At 48.3% G+C, this 14808-nt stretch overlaps 1 protein-coding gene across 6 annotated transcripts in view; it reads left to right on the forward strand.

Annotated features, from left to right (window-relative positions):
* Nucleotides 1-8947: 8947 nt before the first annotated feature.
* The window catches only part of PPP6R2 (protein phosphatase 6 regulatory subunit 2), a 61925-nt gene continuing 56064 nt past the window's right edge, over nucleotides 8948-14808 (forward strand). For 5 of the 6 annotated variants that reach the window (XM_061418962.1, XM_061418956.1, XM_061418960.1 and 2 more), the window contains exon 1: nucleotides 8948-9210. The gene's annotated coding sequence lies outside the window, so the exon portion shown is untranslated. Of the gene's footprint in view, nucleotides 9211-9466; nucleotides 9605-14808 lie in introns of all 6 variants that reach the window. The other variant, XM_061418957.1, reaches the window with a different exon arrangement.

Raw genomic sequence — 14808 nt, forward strand, 5'->3', positions numbered from 1 at the left:
AGCCTCCAGAAGGAATGCAGTTCTGCTGACACCTTGATTTAAGCCCCATAAGACGCAATTCAGATTTCTGACTTCCAAAACTGTAAGTGTACATTGTTTTAAGCCACTAAATTTGTCATAATTTGTTGCAACAGCCCTATAGCTTCCCAGCTGATGCTAGTGGTAAACAAAAAAACCCAATTGCCAGTGCAGGAGACATAAGAGACCTGGATTTGATCCCTGGCTCAGGAAGATCCCCTGGAGAAGGGCATGGCAGCCCACCCCTGTATTCTTGCCTGGAGAATCCCATGGACAGAGGAACCTGGTGGGCTACAGTCCATAAGGTCGCAAAGAGTCAGACAGGACTGAAGTGACTTAGCAGGCAAGCAGTAAACTACTACATACAATATGCAGTCTTTCTGTTTGGTTTCTTGCACTTCAGTTCAGTTCAGTTGCTCAGTCGTGTCTGACTCTTGGCGACCCCATGGACCGCAGCACACCAGGCCTCCCTGTCCATTACCAACTCCTGGAATTTACCCAAACTCATGTCCATTGAGTAGGTGATGCCATCCAACCATCTCATCCTCTGTCGTCCCCTTCTCCTCCTGCCTTCAATCTTTCCCAGCATCAGGGTCTTTTCAAACGAGTCAGCTCTTCACATCAGGTGGCCAAAGTATTGGAGTTTCAGCTTCAACATCAGTCCTTCCAATGAACATCCAGGACTGATCTCCCTTAGGATGGACTGGCTGGATCTCCTTGCAGTCCAAGGGACTCTCAAGAGTCTTTTCCAACACCACAGTTTGACAGCATCAATTCTTCAGCGCTCAGCTTTCTTATAAAGAACTCTCACATCCATACATGACTACTGGAAAAACCATAGCCTTGAGTAGATGGACCTTTGTTGGCAAAGTAATGTCTCTGCTTTTTAATATGCTGTCTAGGTTGGTCATAACTTAGCATAGTATTTTTGAAGTTCATTCATGTTGTTGTGAATATCAGTAATTTGTTCCCTTATATGACTAGTCGTTCATTGTCTGGATGCATGACATTTTCATAATCCACTCTCAGTGGAGTTATTTAAAGAAATTTCAGTTGAAGTTGGAGCCAGGATAGCCAGAACACTCTGGTTGGGAGCGTTCCCATGTCCACGGTTCACTGTCAGTTATCAGAAACAGGAAGACAGGTGTCTCTACTTTTTCTCTAACAGGAAGCAGAAAACTTCCCTCCACCCAAGGACATCCAAGCCAATCAAAGACTGTCACAGCCCAACCTTTGGGAAGCCTCCAAGCTCCTCCAGTGGACTCCAGTTATCATATTATCACAGCTCCTCCTTCTCCCCCTTTTCTGGGCTGTATGTTCAGTTTATAAGAAACTGTCAAACTATTTTCCAAAGGGGCTTTACTGGTTGATGTTACCACTAGCAATGTACGAAGGTTCCAGTTTTTCCACGTCCTTGCCACATTTGATGTGGTCAGCCTTTTTATTACTTTTTTAAGGTTTCAATCCGTTTCCATTGTTTGCGGCTGCCCTGGGTGTTTGTCGCCGTGCACAGGCGCTCGCTCTCTCATTGCGGCAAGTCGGGGCAACTCTGCTGTTGTGGAGCACAGCGAGATTCTCAACCCCGGACCGCCAGGAAGAGGAGCCCCCGCTCACCGCAACTGGAGAAACCCCACATGCAGCGAGGAAGACCCGGGCAGTCGCAAAGAAACCTGTAGAGAGACAGAGATGGGGCTGGAGTGTGAAACCCACATGGATTGCTGGCAGCAACCGGAAGTTAGATGTGTGAAATGGTCCCTCAGAGCCTCCGGAAGGAACCCAGCCTGCTGACACCTTGATTTCAGACTCCTGGCCTCCTACACTGCGAGAGAACGGATTTCTGTTGTTCAACTCTCCAGGTTTGTATCTGTTACAGCAGCCTTAGCAAGCAAATATAAGCTCCTGCTAAGACCATGGCTGCTGAGTTTCTAATGAACTTCCCTGGTTGGCAGCGTTTCCCGCCCTTTGTCATGACTCTCTGGGACAGTTAAGCTTCTCCAGTGTAACTCCAGGAGGACCTGGCAGCTGGCACTTGTCTTCCCCAGGCTTGGCCCCAGGAGCCTTTTCCCTTTGTTGATTTTACCTTGTATCCTTTTCCTGTAAAAAATTCTGGCTAGTCTGATAATTCCAATCTCTCTGCCATGTCTGGTTCTGAACTGTGCTTTGTCTCTTCAGATTGTGTCTTTGCCATTTAATTGTGTGATCTGCCTTGTAATTATTTTGCGACAGCCAGACATGATGTACTGGGTGGAAGGACCTGCTGAAAACAAGCCTTAGTAACGTCAGGTGAGGGGTGGGGAGGGAAGCCTTCTTCCCTGGGACCAGAGCCCAGGCCTCAGTCCATCTTGGGATGAGGCCCCAGTCTCTTACTGAGTCTGTGCCTCTGGATGGGAACTTCACAAGTGTTTCTCCGTTTTATATCTCCCCTTGGTTGGGGCAGGATGTCCAGGGGAGGCTGGAGCTGGACATTTCCCTTTCCCAGGTCAGTTAGGCTCTGATAACACCCCAGCAGGTCAGGCTCTGGCTAACAAGATTTCCTTGAAGGCAGCCTTGTTAGGAAAAACAGAGTGCTCAGAACGTTGGGAATGGTTCCTTCCCTCCCTCGGCAGAAAGCTTGAGGGGACTTTGCTGTGATATTTACTTGGGAACCTGGTCATGTTCCAGGGGTAAATCTCACAGTACTGTATGGACTCCCTTAGGACTGAGTCCCCGTGGTGTTTTTAACTCTCAGACTTGTCTATGGTGAGCCTCCAGAAATTTATTAATAATTACAGTTTGGTCCCGCCTCCTCACACAGAGTCTCAAGTCAGTTTCTCTCCTGAATGTTTGCAGACTGTGACGACTTGTATTCACCTGCCTGTCTCTCCTACCTTGGGAAGAGTGGTTTGCTGTGTTCTCTCTTCTCCTACAGACCCAAGAAGAGTTGCTAATTTTTCAGTTTGTTTAGCCCTTTACTTCTCAGCAGAGATTGGCGACTTCCAAGCTGCTTGCATGCAGAATCCTACAGTGCAGAACTGAGGTGGTGAGTGCAGACATCCTTGGCTTGTTTCCAGTCTTTAAAAAGCATAACATCTTTCACCATTAAGTTTGATGTTAGCTATAGATATTTTCCTTTAATGAAGTTGATAAATTTCCCATCTGGTCCTAGTTTTTTGAGAGTATTTATCATGAATGTGTGTTAAATTTAGTAAAATGCCTTTTCTGCAGCTATTGTGACAATCTTGTGGGTTTTACCCTCTTTCCTATTAATATAGTGTATTACATTAATTGAATTTTGGATGCTAAACCAACTTTGCATTCTTGGAATAAACCCCACTGATCTTGGTAGATAAGTCTTTTTATAAGTTGTTGAATTTGGTTCTTCACTCCTGGGTTTTTTTTTCTGTCTTAAATTTTTTTTTCTTCACTCCTATGGATTTGAGAGAGCAGCTTGAAGAACTTTCTTTTTCTTTTCATTTTCTTTCAGTTTGATGAACTTTCTTTAGTGTTTCTGATAAGGGAAATCTCTTCCCAATAAATTTCCTGTTTTGTTTACTGGGACTATCTTTATCTCACTTTCATTTTTCTCTCCAGCCTTCGTTTTTGAAGGATAGTATTGCTGAGTATAAAATTCATTCATTGGCAGGTTTTGTCTTTCCTTTGCACATTTTTCTTTTTTGTTTCATTTTTCTTTCGACACTTGGCCCACGTCATTTCACTGCCTGTGGCCTCCATCGTGTCTTGTGAGAAGTCAGCTATTTAACCGTGTCTTCCTTCCCATGGGTGGGATGGGGGTCATTTTCCTCTTGCGGTTTTCATGGATTTCTTTGTCTTTGACATCCAGGCATTTGGTTAGGGTGTATACAGGTGTGGCTGTCTCTGTGTTGATCCTGTTTGGTTTATGGAGGAGCAGTTTTCTGATCTGGGGAGTCCCGGGTGTCTCAGTGGTAAAGAATCTGCCTGTCAATGCAGGAGACTCAGGTTTGATCCCTGGGTCGGAAAGATTCCCCTGGAGGAGGAAATGGCAGCCCACTCCAGTATTCTTGCTGGGATAACCCCATGGACAGAGGAGCCTGGTGGGCTGCAGTCCAGGGGGTCACACAGAGCGTCAGACAGGACTGAGTGACTGAGCGCGCAGGCATCAGTTCCTGTTACCCCCGTCTGTGAGCTGCCGCGCCGCTGGGCTCTTGAGGAGAGCAGGACAGGCCATGGCTCTTCCTGCTCTGACTGCGCTTCAGAGGCGCGTCTATTTCATATCACAGTTTTACTTTTCCTAATTGATGGGTGAATACTTTTGCTTTTGGTATTTATATATAGTGATAGAGTTTATTTTATTTGGTCCTTCTGTCCAGAAATTCTGGATTCAGCCTGGCTTTGGACTAGCTGTTCTGTGTACACTGTGGGAAAAGCGTTCTATGGAAAAGCCGTAACTATCAACTACATCTTGCGATCAATTTCAGAAACAAGAACTGTAGTAGCTTAGCATGTTTTCTCTTTGCATATGTAATATATAAACTAACTATCGTCTTTTCTCTGTTTTCCATTTTTAAGAAATACACAATGTTGGAATTGACACACACACAGTAATGATACCGTAGATAACTAACGAGAACCTGCTGAGCAGCACAGGGAACTTTACTCAATGGTCTGCGGTGACCGAAACGGGAAGGAAATCTAAAAAAGAATGGGTGAGTGTGTATCTGTAACTGATTTGCTTTGCTGCACAGCAGAATCAACACAACATTGTAAAGCAACTATCCTTCAGTTAGAAATGTTAAATGACTTGAAATATTACATACACATTTTGCAAAAAGGCAAAATGGTTGTCTGAGGAGGGCCTTACAAATAGCTGAGAAAAGAAGAAAAGCGAAAGGCAAAGGAGAAAAGGAAAGATACATGCATCTGAATGCAGAGTTCCAAAGAATAGCAAGGAGAGATACGAAAGCCTTCCTAGGTGATCAATGCAAAGAAATAAGAAAAACAAAAGCATGGAAAAGACTAGAGATCTCTTCAAGAAAATTAGAGACACTAAGGGAACGTTTCTTGCAAAGATGGGCGCAATAAACGACAGAAATGGTATGCACCTACCAAAAGCAGAAATCATAAAGAAGAGGCGGCAAAAATGCACAGAAGAACTACACAAAAAAATCTTAATGACCTAGATAACCATGATGCTGTGATCACTCACCTAGAGCCAGACATCTTGGAGTGCAAAGTCAAGTGGGCCTTAGGAAGCATCACTGTGAACAAAGCTAGTGGAGGTGATGGAATTCCAGCTGAGCTATTTAAAATCCTGAAAGATGATGCTGTGAAAGTGCTTCACTCAATATGCCAGCAGATTTAGAAAACTTAGCAGTGGCTGCAGGACTGGAGAAGATCAGTTTTCATTCCAATCCCAAAGAAAGGCAATGCCAAAGAATGTTCAAAGTACGATACAATTGTACTCATCTCACACACTAGCAAAGTAATGCTCAAAATTCTTCAAGTTAGGCTTCAACAATATGTGAACCAAGAGCTTCCAGATGTTCAAGCTGGATTTAGAAAAGGCAGAGGAACCAGAGATCAAATTGCCAACATCCATTTGATCATAGAAAAAGCAAGAGAATTCCAGAAAAACATCTGCTTCACTGACTATGCTAAAGCCTTTACTGTGTGTATCACAACAATCTGTGGAAAATTCTTCAAGAGATGGGAATACCAGACCACCTTGCCTGCCTCCTGAGAAATCTGTATTCAGGGCAAGAAGCAACGGTTAGAACCAGACATGGAACAATAGTTCAGTTCAGTTCAGTCGCTCAGTCGTGTCCGACTCTTTGCGACCCCATGAATTGCAGCACGCCAGGCCTCCCTGTCCATCACCAACTCCCGGAGTTCACTCAAACTCATGTCCATTGAGTCGGTGATGCCATCCAGCCATCTCATCCTCTGTCATCCCCTTCTCCTCCTGCCCCCAATCCCTCCCAGCATCAGGGTCTTTTCCAATGAGTCAACTCTTCACATGAGGTGGCCAAAGTATTATGCAGAGTACATCATGCGAAATGCCGGGCTGGATGAAGCACAAGCTGGAATGAAAATTCCTGGGAGAAATATCAATAACCTTGGATATGCAGATGGCACCACCCTTATGGGAGAAAGTGAAGAACTAAAGCGCCTCTTGATGAAAGTGAAAGAGAAGAGTGAAAAAGTTGGCTTAAAGTTGAACATTCAGAAAACGAAGATCATGGCATCCGGTTCCATCACTTCATGGCAGATAGCTGGGGAAAGAACTGAAACCATGTCAGACTTTATTTTTCTGGGCTCCAAAATCACTGCAGATGGTGACTGCAGCCATGAAATTAAAAGACGCTCCTTGGAAGAAAAGCTATGACAAACCTAGACAGCATGTTAAAAAGCAGAGACATTACTTTGCCAAGAAAGGTCCATCTAGTCAAAGCCATGTTTTTTCCAGTAGTCATGTATGGATGTGAGAGTTGGACCACAAAGAAGGCTGAGTGCCGAAGAATTGATGGTTTTGAATTGTGGTGTTAGAGATGACTCTTGAGAGTTCCTTGCATTGCAAGATCAAACCAGTGAATTCTAAAGGAAAATCAGTCCTGAATATTCATTGGAAGGACTGATGCTGAAGGTGAAGCTCCAATACTTTGGCCACCTGATGTGAAGAACTGACTCATTAGAAAAGACCCTGATGCTGGGAGGAATTGGGGTCAGGAGGAGAAGGGGATGACAGAGGATGAGATGGTTGGATGCCATCACTGACTTGATGGACATGAGTTTGAGCAAGCTCCGGGATTTGGTGATGGACAGGGAGGCCTGGCGTGCTGCAGTGCATGGGGTCACAAAGAGTTGGACGCAGCTGAGAGAGTGAACTGAACTAAATACATACACTGAATAATAAATTTAGTTAAAAAATACACAAGTTGTCCAAAGTTAACATTACTATTGAGTTTGGAGAGCATAAGAGAATACTCAGTGCAGCAGTAACCATCTGAGGAGTGATGAATGAGCCAGTAATGATGCAGGGACTGCTGGGACTGCACAGATGCTCTCCCTGAGGGGAAGGTGAGGCTTCTTCACTTACAGTAAGAGTAGATGTCCCTCGTAGGTGAAAATATAGCATTGTTTCTTGTTGATAGGAAGTCAGGTATGTTTGAAAGGCTGCATGCAGAAGCTGACTTTCCAGAGGTCAGTCCACTTTCCACTTACTGCCTCAAATCCAGATCCAGTTTTCTCTGCTGCTCTGCAATAATGGAGCTGGGTCCTGGGAGCACTGAGCAAGGAATGTTCTGTCCTTTCTTGAATACAGCATTCTTTATAATTAATCTCACTATCAGTAGTGTTTATATCAAACTTTCTCTGAAGTCACTGTGTGGTCTCTGTCTCCTTATTGAACCCCAACTACTGATACAAGGAGGAAAAACCAAGCAGGGAAAGGGGCTGTGAGTGTGCCCGTGTGCATGCGTGTGTGTACACGTGCATGTGTGTATGGAGGCTTGAGATTTTAAGTAGGGAGGCCAGGGAAGTCCTCAGACAGAAGGGGACGATGGAGTAAGATGTGGGAGGTCAGTTAGCACGGGGGCAGTTGGAGGGTGTGACAGGCTGCACAGAGAGTGGCCTGTGGCAGGAAGGTGTCATGATTTGGAGCTAAATGAACAAGGAGCAGAGCACAAATGAGACCCGACTGTGTAGGACCTGTGGGTGGCAGCAGGGACTGGCTTTCATGCTGTGTGAGATGGGGGCCCCTGGGGGAGGGATGCAGTTGGACTTGTTTCCACTGGGTGCTCTGCTGACTATGACAAGCTGGCCTCCAGCAAGTATTGCAGGGTAGCAGCAGGGAGCCCGCGGGGACGTTGCTGCTGTGAGTTTGGTGGGAGAGACTGTTCTAAGACTAGGGCTTCGGGGAGAGGGGCTCCAGTTAGAAGTGGAGGGACTGGAACTCAGGGTGGGTGGGAGAGGAGAGGGATCCTAGCTGACCCCAGAAGAGCATCATGATCAGGCTGACGGTTGCCGGCTATCACAGCAGGACAACCAGCCCGAGCGTCGCAAGCACTGGCCCCTATTCTGAAACTCTGCCTAGTGCCCCTCCAGCCTCAGAGGTGGGGGGTGGGGTGGGGTCTTCGTTTGCAGGGCTTGTAATCTATTCTCGGTTGTAAGATTGATGCTTTTAACCCGCATTTCATGACCGATCACCCTACAGAACTTGCCAGAAATCCACCCTGCGGTCTACCTGGGAAAGATGTTCGGGAGGAGCTGTCTAGGCAAATGTGGGACCCCGGGGAAGCCGCGCTTGACGCCAGCGGAGAGGCCCTGTAGCAAACCTTCTCTGGCAACCTCTCCAGCACCCTCTGCTGACAAGGCTCGGCATAGCCAGGGATCAGATCCATTTTGAAGTGAAAAGAAACTTGCTCCTTCGAAGGAAAGCTATGACAAACCTAGACAACATATTAAAAAACAGAGAAATCACTTTACTGACAAAAGTCTGTCTAGTCAAAGCTATGGTTTTTCCATTAGTCATGTATGGGTGTGAGAGTTGGACTATAAAGAAGGCTGAGGGCCAAAGAATTGATGCTTTTGAACTGTGGTGCTGGAGAAGACTCTTTAGAGTCCCTTGGACTGCAAGGAGATCCAACCAGTCCATCCTAAGGGAAATCAGACCTGAATGTTCATTGGAAGGACTGATGCTGAAGCTGAAACTCCAATACTTTGGCCACCTGATGCGAAGAACATACTCATTGGAAAGACCCTGATGCTGGGAAAGATTGAAGGCAGGAGAAAGGGGACGACAGAGCAAGAGATGTTTACAGAGAGGGACTAGAGGAGGAGGAAGCCACGCCCGCCCCTACCTCTTGAGGCCCTTCCGACCCCCGCGGTCACGCCCACCACGCGCGGCCCCGCCCCCGGCGCGGCCCCGCCCACAACCGCCCCACCCACACGGAGGCCCCGCCCCATCCAGACACGAGGCCCCGCCCCCGGCGTGCGCGCGGCCGACCGCCGCCACCGCCATTTTGGAGCGACCGGAGCGCGGCCCGGGGCCTGAGCCGGTTCTGAGGCGCCGGCAGGCCGCGCCGGATCTGTGGGCGCAGTGTCTGTGGGCGCCTAGCCCGGCCGGGCCCATGTGCGCGCGGCCTACCCCAGGCCGCCCGGGCTTCGCCTCCGCCCGGTCCCTGGCCTCCACCCGGGCCTCCGAGGAGCCGCCGCGACGCCCGGCCCGCGGGGCAGGTGAGTGCGGCCGCGGCTGAGGGCCGGCGGTGCTGGCCTGCGGAGCCGGCGGGGCCCGCGCCTCCGTGTCCCCATGTCAGCTGCCGCCGGGAGGCTCACCTTGCCGGCGCCCCCCAGTCAGCGTCCCCCAGGCCAGCCCTGCCCCGTTAGCGCCCGCCCCGTCCGCGTCCTCTCCACGTGTGCCCCGCGGGCTGACATTCTGTCCGCGGCCGCCGCCAGTGACCTCCCGCCGTTGTCCACCCCTCCACTTTCTTAGAGCCCCCAGGGCAGTAGTCTTCGCTCCCTAATGTCCGCCCCACCAGCGCCCCTCGAGGCAGCGGCCACCCCCAACCTGCGGTGTCTTCCCAGTCGGAGCCCCCCGTCAGCGACCCCCCAGAGACTGTCCTCCTCGTCAGTAAGTTTCGCGTTTGTGTCCTCCCTCCCCCTGTGCTGCCAGGGCCCCCACAGTCAGCGCCCCGCTCGCCGGCGAGGCGCCCCGGCAGTGCTCCCGGGACTGCCTGTGTCCCGCTCAGGGCCCGCCGCGTGGCGCTCCCCTGGCCTGAGCCCTGTGGCATCTGGCCCCTTCCCCATCACTGCCTCCTCTTCCCTCGCTGTGCCCTTCCCGTCACCATTAGGGCTCCTGTTTCTCCAGTCGCCTGTCTCCATCTGTCATCGCCTTACACCTTCATGGCAACCCACTCTGGTACTCCTGCCTGGAGAACCCCGTGGACGGAGGAGCCTGGTGGGCTACAGTCCACGGGTGGCAAAGAGTCGGACACGACGGAGCGACTGCTCTTAGTGCCCTTTCACTGCCCCGTGTCTCCCTCCATCACCTCTCCTTCACACCTGTCGCCTTCCCTTATGCACTTTTCAGGCCCCGTGAATGGCCATCACTGTGGGGTCCTCCATACGGCCCCCCCTTCCGCTTTGTGTCTTTACAGCCTAACTCCCTGCATCGACCACAGACTTATTACTGAGCGCTCCCACTTCGCTGCTGACGCCCTGGTCTGTCACCACCAGCTCGTCCAGTCACTTCCACGTACTTCCCGCATGTCACTCTACTCCGGCCCCGTTCTGTCTCTGTACCCCCCTGCCTTGTCCATAAGGCCTTCTCCAGCCTGTTACTCTTTTATCCACCTGTCACCTCCCCCCTTCCCTTGTGGCTTAGCTGGTAGAGAATCCACCTGCAATGCAGGAGACCTGGGTTCTATCCCTGGGGTGGGGGAAGATCCCCTGGAGAAGGGATAGGCTACCCCCTCCAGTATTCTGGCCTGGAGAGTTCTGTGGACTGTACAGTCTATGAGGTCGCAAAGAGCTGGACAGCACTGAGTGACTTTCACTCACTCACCTCTCCCCGTGGCCTCTTCCTGCCCTGCCCTTGGCTTCTCAGGGCCTGAGTTCTCACTGGTTCTCTCAGCTGTTCACCTCTTCTTCACGTCTCTTCTTCACGTCCTTTCCTTTTTGGCTTACCTTTCCTTTTGGCTTCTCTAATGTCTTTGTAAGGACTGATGCTAAAGCTGAAACTCCAGTACTTTGGCCACCTCATGCAAACAGTTGACTCATTGGAAAAAACTCTGATGCTGGGAGGGGTTGGGGGCAGAAGGAGAAGGGGACGACAGAGGATGAGATGGCTGGATGGCATCACTGACTCGATGGAACAAGAATTTGGGTGAACTCCGGGAGTTGGTGATGGACAGGGAGGCCTGGCATGCTGCAGTTCATGGGGTCGCAAAGAGTCGGACACGACTGAGGGACTGGATTGAACTGAACTGAATGTCAGCTAAACCCTGAAAGGCAAGAAGAGCGTTCTAGACTAAGGGGACAGCACATGCAAAGATCCTGGACCTCCTCCAGGAACCTGGATAAGACCGATATGTGGCCAGGGTGAAGGGGAGACACTCAGAGCCTTGGTTAAAACGTTGGCCTTCCAGTCGTCTCTTGTAGTCTGTTGACTCCGGCCTATGAGGGGCCCCAGGCTGCAGGTTGAGTTGGGGAGTGCCATCAGCATATGAATCACAGAGGGAGAGACAGGATGTTGGGAGTGAGTGCAGTGTCTTCCTGTGCCTTTTTAGTTGTTAGGGCAGTGGCACCCCGCTCCAGTACTCTTGGCTGGAGAACCCCATGGACGGAGAAGCCTGGTAGGCTGCAGTCCACGGGGTCGCAAAGAGTCGGACACGACTGAGCGACTTCACTTCCCCTTTCCCTTTCCCATGGTTGTTAAAGCCATCCTTCAAAAGTGAAAGGTAACAATTCCTGATTCTGATTTCTAATTCTGATTTCTGTTTTTTAGACTAATTTTGCAGGTCCTTCAGCGGCGTACGCATGGAGCCAGAAAGCACAGTGTATAGTCCTCTGTGTCTCTGTGGGTTTCTCTGGCCGTGTTGGGTCGTGGTTGAGGTGTGCGAGGTCTTTAGTTGCGGCGTGCAGACTCTCAGCTGTGGCGCGCGCTGCAGTTCCTGACCAGGGTGGAGCCCGGGCTGCCCGCGTGGGGAGCGTGGAGGCTTAGCCATTGGGCCGCCAGGGGAATCTCTGTGTCTGTCTTCTTTTGCTCAGTATTTTTGAAATATAATGATTTTGATTCCTTTATCTGTAGTTGTGCTTTTCATTTGAATAATATTCCTTTGTGTGAAAATAGTTTTCTTATTGATGTTGGGGTTGGTTTCACCTTTTGGCTGTTGTAACTAGTCACTAAGTTTATTGTACATTCTTTGTGGATATGTATTATTTCTTTGGGGTAAATGTGTGGGAATGGAATTGCTAGGTGATAGAATAGATTTATGTTTAATCTTTTTAGAAACTGTGAGTTTTCCAAACTGGTACCATCTTAAACTCCCGTCAGTAGTGTATGAGAGTTCTAGTTTCTCTGTAGCCGTACCGACAGTTGGTATCATCGGCTTTTTTTAAATTTTAATGCAGGTGGTAGCGGTGTTTCATTATGGTTTTAATAACAACGGTGGGGCTTCCCTGGTGGGTCAGTGGTAAACAATCTCCCTGCCAATGCAGGAGACACAGGTTCGATCCCTGATCAGGGAAGATCCCACTTGCTGCGGAACAAACTAAGCCTGTGCACTACAACTGTTGAGCCTGTGCTCTGGAGCCCGGGAGCTGCGACTTCTGAGCCCATGTGCTCTGTAGGGCCTGTGCTCTGCAGCAAGAGAAGCCACTGCAGTGAGACGCCAGGGGAGTCCCTGCTCGCTGCAACTAGAGAAAAGCCCACATAGCAAGGAAGACCCAGCGCAGCCAAAAATAAGTAAATAAATACACTTAAACAAAACAACGGTGAGTGACTTTTCATGTGCTTTTCGACCATTTGTGTATCTCTTGTTAAGTGTCCAGTCTTCTGTCTGCTCTTTGTTGGGTTGTCTTTATTATTCAGTTTTAGCAATTAAAAAAATTCTGGTTGAAGTCTTTTATGATGTGGATACATACACAGTGAGGGAGTGGGAGGAGGAGAGGAAATGAGGGGTTAATGTTTTTTCCTATTTTGTAATTTGCCTGATTCTTTTTTTTCTGAAAAATATTTATTTGGTCGCGACAGGTCTCAGCTGTGGCACACGGGCTCTCTGATGGCTGCCCTGTGGGTTCCGGCGTGTGCGGGCTCAGTGGTTGTGCTGTGAGTGGGCTTAGTTACCCTGTGGCATGTGGGATCCTAGCTCCTCCCCAGGGAAGGAGCCCGTGTCCCCTGCATTGCCAGGCAGATTCTCAACCACTGGGCCACCAGGGAAGTCTCAGCCTATTTGTTTCTTAATGGTATCTGTTTATGAGGAGAAAATTTTAATTTGGGTGAAGTAAAAATTTGTCAGTATTTTCTTTTTATGTTTATCATATGTTGTAAGAAACTTGTGCCTGCATCAGAATTGTGAAGACACTGTCCACTTTTTTGTCTTCGTAGAAGCTTTATAGTGGTAGCTTTTGTATTCGAGTTTATGAGTACTCTTTTTCCTTTAAACAGCTATCTTGAGATACAAATGACATAGAATAAACTACATGTTTGTAAAAATTGTTCATTTTATTTATTTAGCTGTGCCAGGTCTTAGTTGCAGCAAGTGGGATCTTGTGGCATGCAAAATTTTTAGTTGTGGCACATGGGATCTAGTTCCCTGACCAGGGACTGAACCCAGCCCCCCTGCATTGGGAGCTCAGAGTCATAGCCCCTGGACCACCAGGGGAGTCCCTAAACTGCACGTGTTTAAAGTGTAACATTTGGTAACTTTTGACATACGCACATACCTGTGAAATCATCACCACAGTCAAGATAGTGAATGTATCCATCATTTCCCAAATTTTCTCACGTCCCTTTGGGATCCCTCCTGCCAACCCTCTTTTGCCCCTCCACCTCCAGGCAAATACTGATCTCCTTTATGAATGATCCATCTTGTGTCTTTTTTTGTGTGAAGTGGAAAAGGGTACATTTCCCCCCCGTATGAATTAGATAATCATTCTAGTATCCTTTGTTGAAAAGACTGTCTTCATTAAATTGCGTTGGAACCTTTGTTATGAGTTAACTGAACATGTGTATGCAGGTTTGTTTCTGGGCTTTCTATTACATTCCGTTGGTCTATTTTTTATCCTACGCCAACACCACGCTGTCTTAGTGGCTGCGATTTTACGGTCAGTTTGGAACTCAGGTCACATAAGACTTCCACCTTTATTCCTCTACAAGATTGTCTTGCCAGCTTTAGAAGAAGCTCTGCAATTTGGACATGAAGTTTTTCTGGGAGTTTGGTTGGGATCACATGAAATCTCTAGATCCGTGGTGGTGATGTTTAGTCTAAGTCGCGTCCAGCTCTTTTGCAACCCCATGGACTATAGCCTGCCAGGCTCCTCTGTCCATGGGCTTCTCCAGGCAAGAATACTGGAGTGGGATGCCCTTCGCTTCTCCGGGGGATCTTCCCGACCGAGGAATCGAACCCAAGTCTCCTGCCTTTCAGGAGAATTCTTCACCACTGAGCCACTCGGGAAGTCCAGATCAATTTTAGAATTGAGTTATTGTATTAACTGAGTCTTCTGTGCAAATGGTACATCTCTCCATTTATTTAAATTTTCCTTAATTTTTCTCAGCAACATTTTGTAATTTTTGGTGTGAAAGAGCACTTTTTTCATTCAGTATGTTTGTAAGTATTTGATAGTTTTGATGTTATTTAAAATATTTTTATATTATTTTTTCAGTTGCTTGTTCATATGCAAAAACACAGTTGGTTTATGTGTACTGATCATGCATCCTGCAACTTTGCTCAGTTTACTTATCTGTTCTCATGGTAGGTTTGTATTCTGTCTGCATAAGAATAAAGACAGTTTTACTTTTCCTTTCCAATTATTATGCCTTTTGTTTCTTTTTCTTCGTAGTACCATCTAGGACCTCTACCATACTGCGGAATAGAAGTGGTGGTGTGGGTGCCGTGGGTCTTCAGTGGTTGAGTAGGCTGCCCTCTAGTTTGTTGGGGTGTTTTCACCACGAAAGGGTGTTGGATTCTGTCCAGTGCCTTTTCTGCATTCGTTGGGATGATTATTTAGTGTCTGTCCTTTATCTTATCAGTGTGACGAAAATGAAAGTGTTAGTCGCTCAGTCAAGTCCCACTCTTTGCGATCCTGTGGACTGTACCCTGCCACGCTCCTCTG

The sequence above is a fragment of the Bos javanicus genome, chromosome 5, assembly GCF_032452875.1.
Source record: "Bos javanicus breed banteng chromosome 5, ARS-OSU_banteng_1.0, whole genome shotgun sequence".
NCBI lineage: Eukaryota > Metazoa > Chordata > Mammalia > Artiodactyla > Bovidae > Bos > Bos javanicus.